Source organism: Mandrillus leucophaeus, unplaced genomic scaffold (assembly GCF_000951045.1).
Source record: "Mandrillus leucophaeus isolate KB7577 unplaced genomic scaffold, Mleu.le_1.0 Scaffold1630, whole genome shotgun sequence".
Lineage (NCBI taxonomy): Eukaryota > Metazoa > Chordata > Mammalia > Primates > Cercopithecidae > Mandrillus > Mandrillus leucophaeus.
This window is the reverse complement of record NW_012101622.1, coordinates 33,023-41,486: the sequence shown is the minus strand read 5'-3', so window position 1 is coordinate 41,486 and position 8,464 is coordinate 33,023. Positions and strand designations below refer to the sequence as shown.

The 8,464-nt window shown below is 43.9% G+C and overlaps 2 long non-coding RNA genes across 4 annotated transcripts in view; one reads left to right on the top strand and one right to left on the bottom strand.

Moving 5' to 3' along the window:
• Nucleotides 1-4,186, bottom strand: part of LOC105536834 — a 30,635-nt gene extending 26,449 nt beyond the window's left edge. For all 3 annotated transcript variants that reach the window (XR_001005626.1, XR_001005628.1, XR_001005627.1), the window contains exons 1-2: nt 3,727-4,186; nt 3,109-3,340 (exon numbers count right to left, since the gene is read on the bottom strand). This is a non-coding gene — a long non-coding RNA (uncharacterized LOC105536834). The remainder of the gene's footprint in view (nt 1-3,108; nt 3,341-3,726) is intronic.
• On the top strand, nt 3,554-8,460 carry LOC105536835. Its single transcript, XR_001005629.1, has 2 exons — nt 3,554-4,319; nt 7,936-8,460. It is a non-coding gene; the product is annotated as an uncharacterized LOC105536835 (long non-coding RNA).
• The last annotated feature ends 4 nt before the right edge of the window (nt 8,461-8,464 follow it).

The window sequence follows — 8,464 nt, the reverse complement described above, 5'->3', positions numbered from 1 at the left end:
TCACTGCAACCTCCGCCTCCCAGGTTCAAGCGATTCTCCTGCCTCAGCCTCCCAAGTAGCTGGGATTACAAGTGTGCACCACCATGCCCAGCTGATTTTTGTATTTTTAGTAAAGACGGGGTTTCACCATATTGGCCAGGATGGTCTCGATTTCCTGATCTCATGAACTGCCTGCCTGATTCTAAGAAATAAAATGTTTTAAAGAGTGTACTGTGAACAACCATATGACAACAAAATGAATAATCTAGATGAAATGGACAAATTTCTAGGTATAAAAAACCTAGCAAGACTTGATTACCAAGAACAGAAAATCTGAATTTATCTATAACTTATAAGGAAATCAAATCAAAAATCAAAAACCTGCTGATAAAGAAAAGCCCTTGTTCTGATGGCTTCAGTAGTTAATTCTACCAAACATTTTGAAAGACTGAAAATCTTTTTCAAACGCTTCCAAAAAATTGAAAAGCAGAGCAGTTCCAAACTCATCCCACAATCTCAGCATTACCCTGTATCAAAGCCAGAAAAAGAAACTACAGAAAACTACAGATTAATTATCCCTTGTGAAGACAGATGCAAAACTCAATGAAATTCTAGCAAATAAAATTCAGCAGCATATTAGAAAGATGATCTCACCATGACCAAGTGGCATTTATTCTTAGAATGCAAGGGTGTCTTACAACATGAATTTTTTAAGGTATAAAAATTGATCAATGCGTACACATTAAAAAAATAAAAGAAACATTGATCACCTCATGGATGCAGAGAAGAGTATTTTATAAAATCCAAAATCTCTTCAGGGTGAAAACACTCAGAAAGGTAGGAATTTTAAAACTAAAACACTACCGTTGTGAAATCTACACTTTGAAAAACCACAGCAAACAATGTACTCCAAGGTGAAAGACAAAAAGCTTCTGCTCTAATCTCAGGAACAAGGCAAAGGTGTCTGCTTTTGCCATTTCTATTCCACATAGTGTTGGAAGCTCTAGTCAGAGTAATTAAGAATTAAAAAGAAACAAACTGTATCCAAATTGGAAAGGTAGAGGTAAAATTACCCTAGCCTACAGATAATATAATTCTTTGTGGAAAACTCTACAGATTTCACAGATCCACACAACAATTATTACAACTAATAAATTCAGCATAGTAGCAGCATACAAAATTAACACGCAGATATAACTTGTGTTTCTATATAGTAATAATGAATAATTAGAAAACAAACTTAAGCAAACAAGCACATTTACAATAGCATTGAAAAGAATAAAATACGTGGGGAGTAACCAAAAAAGCAAAAAATTCTATTTTGCAGAAATAGAAAAATCCTACCTAAATTTCATATGGAATCTCAAGGGACTCCGAAGAGTCAAAATTATCTTGAAAAAGAAGACCAATGTTACAAAATTTACACTTACTCATTCCAAAGCTTAATACAAAGTTCCAAAATAGTGTGGTATTGGCAAAGAGACAGACATATGGGCACTGGAACAGTATAAAGCAGTATATGGTCAAATAATTTTTGATGGGGATACAAAGACCATTCAATGGGCATCGGACTGTCTTAATAACAATTGGTGCTGGGAAAAGTTGATAACTACATGCAAAAGGATGAAGTTGAACCTTTGCCCTACACCGTAAACAAATAAAAATGCATCAAAGACCTAAAGGTAAGAACTTAAAGTATAAAATTTTTGAATAAAATATAGGTAGAAAACATCATGACAATATCACAAATATAATGACATATTTTAAAAAAGTAGATGTGGCTGGGTGTGGTGGCTCACGCCTGTAATGCCAGCACTTTGGGAGGCAGAGGCGGGCAGATAACGAGGTCAAGAAATCGAGACCATCCTGGTCAAAATGGTGAAATCTCTTCTTTACTAAAAATACAAAAATCAGCTGGGCATGGTGGCGCATGCCTGTAGTCCCAGATACTTGGGAGGCTGACGCATAAGAATCGTTTCAACCCAGGAGGTGGAGGTTGCGGTGAGCCGAGATAGGCCACTGTACTACAGCCTGGCGACAGAATGAGACTGTCTCAAAAAACAAAAAACAACAAAAAAAGAAAGTAGGTGTAAAACTATCCATAGTATATACTCTCATTTATATAAAATCCAATAAGAAAACAAAACTGAAGTTCTGGTTTCAGTAATACTGGATTAGCTTATTCGCTTATTAAGCTAACACTCTCACAGGTAACAATGATACAATCTGGATACAATATTATATATAGTTACATAGAAACACTCATCTATACATATGTGTGTGTAACTGAATGAGGATTTCAACCTTTCCCACTGTAGGGAAGATAGTTATTTCAGTTTGAATTCAGCCACATTTACCCCCTCTTCAAATAATAACAATGCTCTTCCAAAGAATACAACAGAATTTAGAGTCTCTATAACTACTATTTATAATTTATATTACACAATATTAAAATTCATAAAATGTGTGAAGAAATGTGAACATGCAAACTATACACAAGATAAAAAGCAGGCAGCAGAGCTATTTCTAAGATGTCCAAGATGATGTAGACAAGTATTTCAGGGCAGCTATTATAAGTACGTTCATGGTGGTAAAGGAAAATGTTCTCATAATGAATTAACTCATGTAGAGTCTCAGCAGAGACATGGAAATTATAAAAAGAGTAAAATAGAAGATAATAAAATAAAAAGAACTTTTAGTTTATAAACAGAGTAGAAACAGAAGACAACAATAGAAACTATCCAATCTGAAGACTGAAACAAGTTTAAAGAAAATGAAAAGAGCCTTAGAGACCTGTAAAATGATTGAGTTTGAGACAGAGGGAGAGACAGAAAAATTAAATACAAAAACAAATAAACCACTAATAGCTGAAAAGTTAAAAACTTGGTCAAAACCGCAAATTTTTATATTCACACTCCAAAACAAAAACAAAAACAAATAAAACCATATCGAGGCCCTATTGTGATTTAGAAAACTGGCAGAGCAAGATTTTCCAGGATATTGCTGTGATTTCTCATTTTCACTATAATAACGGAAAATATGCTCTTCTTAGTTTTCTTCTTGGAGAAAGTCTGACTTGTCAAGGACAGATGACTTTTTTAGTCTAGTTTTCAAGGTTTAATTTCTTACCTTGGAAATCAATTAAATTTGTTTCTTTAAGACGTCGCAGTAAAATTGCTCCTCCAGACAGATGTCCACGGAGATTCTGTCCTGCTGCGTCTGCTTTCACAGAAGTGAGGTTGTGCCTACACCAGTTTCAGAAGCGTGTAGGCACGCTTTATTACAGTGGCAGGAGCGTCCCTGTGCAAGGCCTGACCCAGGTGTGGGCCCTGCAGCCAGCCCGGGGGTCCAATGGGTCCTCCTATGGAGCACAGGAAGAATCGTGGCAGGCCAGAGAGATAGAGAAAAGGTGGCTTTTAAAAGGGAAGTGCCAGGTTACCAGGGACTGGGTACTTTCACATGAGGCAGTGAACTGACAGTTTCAGATACTCAGGAGGGAGCTTCCCGCTGGACTCATTTCAAACAAGCCCAAGAACTGTCTGGCCCGCGGGCTGTCGGTCCCGCCCATAGAAAGGGGCAGCACTGCGCATGTCTGAAGGCGTGTGGCAAAGGGAGGGGCAATAAGAAGGGCGGGGAAGAAAGGCGTGGCCTCTCATGGGGAAGGGGCGGGGAGATCCCAGCTACTGGAGGACGCCGGTTCCAATGGCAACCCTGCTGAGGCGCCTCTGAGAGCCTCTTGGCTTTTACCTGGTCTGCAAGAAATCAAACTTTGGGCACAAGTCATGAAGCTGACAAGCTGGGGAGACACAGTGTCAGATTTACCAGGTGAAATCAGCCGCCCGGCCAAGCTATCTTCTCTCTGGCAAGAGAGGCCTGTGAACAGCCAAGCTCCCCTTGGCACTGCGGAACCGCAGTGGACGCGTGGAGGCGCTCGGTAGAGGGGGGACTTTTGCTTGGGATGCGGGGAGCTGTAGTCTCTTATCCGTACCCAGCCTGTTAGTTGTAGGCCTGCAGGACTACAATCTCGGCACAAACCAGGATTGTAGGGCAGTGCGGATCCCAGGAGGGAGACACAGCGTGGTGCGCTCCTGCCGGGCATGCTGACTAGGGTAGTGTCTTAGGTGCTTCCAGCTGTTAGTCGCAGGGCTGCAGGACTACAATCCCAGCATGCAACGGGAGTGTAGGTGGTGACCTTGAGGGAGGGCCTGTGTGGTGCGCGCCTCGCCGGGCATGCTGGGAACAGTAGCATCTTAGCTGCTTCCGTCCGCTGGTCGCAGGGCTGCGGGACTACAATCTCCTCATGCAATGAGAGAGAGGATGGTGCGGATACGTTGAGGGAGGTACGGATACCTTGAGGGAGGTACATCGGCGGTGCGCGCCTCGCCAGGCTTGCTAAGAGGAGTAGTGTCTTAGCTGCTTCCGGCCGTTGGTCGAAGGGCTACCAGACTACAATCCCACCGTGCAACAGGAGTCAGGGTGGTGCGGTACCCTAAGGGAGGGGCAGCGCCATGCGCGCCTCGCCGGGCATGCTGGGAGGAACAGTTTTTAAACTGCTTCTGGCCATTGATGGCAGAGCTGCGGAACTACAATCCCAGTAGATTGTACTGGGAGTGGGGATGATGCTGGTACCTTGAAGGAGGGGCAGCGCGGTGCGCTCCTGCCGGGCATGCTGATAATAGTATGTTAGCTGCTTCTGGCCATTGGTCGCAGAGCTGTGGGACTACAATCCCAGCATGCGCAAAGTTCAGGGCTGTTGCGCAGCCCTGCAGCGAGGGGCAGGGCAGTGTTGACCTCTGTTTCCAAAGCCTTGCTAACCAGTGAATCTGTGCCACTCCTGGCCAAGGGGAGTGAGTCCAGAGAGACTTGAAGAGCAGGTCTGGGCTGGGCAGTAAGGAGAGTGTGATGCTGCAAAGTGCACCTCGCCTTTGCCATAATCGGTCGGGTCTCAGGCTCACCCCACCTCCGGCTACTCAGTTCGGTTTCCCTCCAGAGCATCAAGCCTCCTCCTGCCCAGGGGGCCTCCTGCTTTCCTAAGCTGCTGTAGGCTTGAGGTCCCAGACGCTGTTCATTGTGCTGCTGCCCTCTGTTTTCTCCAGCCAGAGCGCCAGTTCACCCGCTTTTGGGAGAACTCTGCCGCCTGGCCTGCCCGCGGACAAGGTCACAGCTTTGCATGGGGGTGACATGGGCTGTGGCTTCCTGGAAATGTCACCCTCACCAGCGCCTTTTACATGGATGTGAATTTTGAGACATGAGGGAGGGTAATTATTGGTTTACCCAGGAGATGCTAAGAGCAGAGGAGAAAACCCTGATTTCCAGGTATGTGTACTGAACCAGGGACAGGCTGGCCAGACCCTGAGCCCCCAGTGCCGCCAGAGAGCAGCCTACTGCCCTGATTTATATGGAATTCCCTTCATGCTGCCGGGCCTTAGCGTCAGGGACAGCCCAGTCAGGTGAAGGTGGGGATGACTTCATGGGCTTCTGGAGATGAGTTCGTGGTCCTGGGAGGGCCAGCCCATCCCCCCTTGGAGACGGTCTCTGTGTGGTCAGTTTTTCCACCCAGCCCATCTGGCCCTTACAGGGCTGCCCCCCATGGACCTGGGTTTGTAGGGTCCTCCAGGGCTTTGTGTGGCCCACTAGTTCTGATACTGAGGACACCCCTGCAGGCTGTTAATTTCAGAGCAAGGGGTGTGTGCAGACTGGGGCATAGGTGCTGTCAGGGTACCCCAGGCTGCTCCAGGGACAGCACCCCAGTGTTCAGCTTGGCTTGGGACTCTCTGCCTCGTGCCCTTACCCCAGGGCTGCTTGGCCTGGGCTTGAACCCTGGTCCAGAACTCAGGTGGGAGAGGCCTTAACTGTCACCTGGCCCCATTGCCACCTAATATAAGGGCCTGTATGCACAGTGGGTGAGACGCCCCTGGGCACTGGGCTCTTCAGTCATCCAGGGCCATGCATTCCATGGCATGAGTTCCCACATTCAGCTGAACTCTGTCTGGCTCTGGACTGGGGTCCCTCCTGTGCCCTTTCCCTGAATCCTCTCTGGGTCCGAGACACTGATTCTCTTCACTCTCTGGCTTAAGGCTTGTTCTCCTGACCTCCTTGGAGGGACGCTCAGGATTCAAGAGCCCCTGCTTCTCTCTGGGGCTGTCGGTATTCGCAGGTGTGGGTGTTGGCTTGCACTGAGAAGTCCAAACCCTTCAGTGCCCTTCAGGGGTCCTTTGAGAGCAGGAGTGATAGGATGTGGGGGAGTGCCTTAGAGGGGTCTTGCACTCATCCCCTGCTCTATCTCTGAGATGTGTCCAGTAAACCCAAGGTCAGCACGTCAGGAATGAAATAATGTCTTTTGCAGCAACTTCAATGAAGCTGGAGGCCATTATTCTACGTGAAATAACTCAGGAATTAAAAATCAAATACCATATGTTCTCACTTATAAGTGGGAGCTAAGCCATGCGTATGCAAAGGCATGCAGGGTGATATAATGGACTTTGGAGACTCAGACATGAGGGTGGCAGGTGGATGAGGGATGAAAAAACTTGCTGTTGGGTACAATATATACTACTCAGGTGACAAGTGCTCTAAAATCTCAGAATTCAACACTATATAATTCATTAATGTAACCAAAAATCACTTGTACCCAAATGATACTGACATTTAAAAAAAATTAAAATTTTTGTTTAAAAATTATAATAAAAAGTTTAAAAAAAAAAAAAAACAGTGTAAAAGTGTTAGTTTCTAGTACATTACATAGCAAGCCCCTTTTGCTTAGTACCACACTCAACTACTGAAGAAACAAAACCCTGAAAATTAAAGAAGAACCTGCACATAAATAATAATTCTGACAAGTTATTTATACACTGCCTATATGAATATTACAGATATGTGCTAAAGACGAAGATGTAAGTTAGATCGGGTCAGCTTTATGCTTGGTCATTTTATTTCCAATTCTTCTCTCTCAAAATACAGCAGTCATGGATGGCCACGGTGATTATTCCAAATGCATTGTGATCATATGGAACTGGTGACATGTTCTAATTTCTCTTTCAGTTATAAAATAAGCCTGATGTTCCTAGCCACCAAAATCTCACCAACACCTACTACTTCAGTTTCAACTCTGGTTCCTATTTCAAGGAAATCACTCAAGGTTGCAAATCACGGAAAGACAAGAATGTTTTCATTAACCAAAACATTAATAAAAAATTATACCCCTCGAGGCCATATAATTTGGCTTTTATTTAGTTTTTATTTAGTTTATTGTCTATTTAGGTCCACAAAGCCTACAACTGCAACAATATATACAGTTCATCATGACCTAATATTTATTGAATAGTAAAATTAATACATGTTAAGAGTAAATCTGGCTTCAGGTAATGAGGGCTGAAGTGATAGGTGCAGTGGTCAAAGACAAATGTCAATGAAACGCACAACAATACTTTAAATGTCTCAGAATAAAGTCACATAGGAGAATAAATGAAAGAAAATAGAAAAGTTGTTAATTAGTTAATTAATTAGAAGGAATTAAACCTGATTTTAAAATAGAGAGATAAAGACATACAATATAAAATTACTGAAGAACAAGTAGCATAGGCAGAGGAGCACTAAAGGTATGATAGGAAAGAAATGTATCTGAAAATATTAGTTTCTGAATTAAGATTGTAAATGTAGAGACCAGACAAAAAGAGTTGCTCCTACACATTAACAAAACAAGCAAAAACGCTAGAGAAGCTACAAATGAATGGTCGGTTCTTCCTGAGCCCTTTAGAGAACTGAGGTCACAGGGGAAGACAACAAACTCAATATCAGGGCATGCAGGAGTGCACCCTGAAGACCATGTGAACTGGTATAATTACGCCAGAACATTTGAACTAGTTTCTGGTGGCTGGTGTGTGGGTAGGTGAGGAGAATGAGAAACCCTGGAGTCTACAGACATAGAGTTTACATTTTTGTGTATATTATTTCTAGGAACCCTCCAAGGTCTGTTAGAGAAGAAGGGGTAGAATCCCGAGAATGTTTTCCCCACAGTGCTGATGGGGAGAGACCACTATCCCATCTACTGCTACAACTCTGGAGACATGCTTCTCCCACCTCCCCTATATGACACAAGGCCTAATCTGCAGAGAAAGAGCATCCAAACCTGATCCAGTGGACACTGTGGAAAAACTCACCACAGCTGAGTGTGGAAAAACAAGGCCAACACACACATCTCTGCACAGATACATCTCTCATAAAGAAATTAAAGTGTTAAGTTACCGGGCACTGTTGCAGACCCACTTCAACTGGAAGCTAGGAACATGGACAAGGAGCATCTGTACCACTGGGGGAGATACAGCAATGTGCTTTTGTCCTGGCATTGCATCTACAGGAGGGGCAGGAAACTCTTTGAAGTGACCCCACACCCCAATTAACAGTGCTAAGTGTGAGGCTCCCTCAGAACATCAGAGATATCCTCACTCCCTCACCCCTGCCACTAGGCTAAGAAGCATGGAGTTAA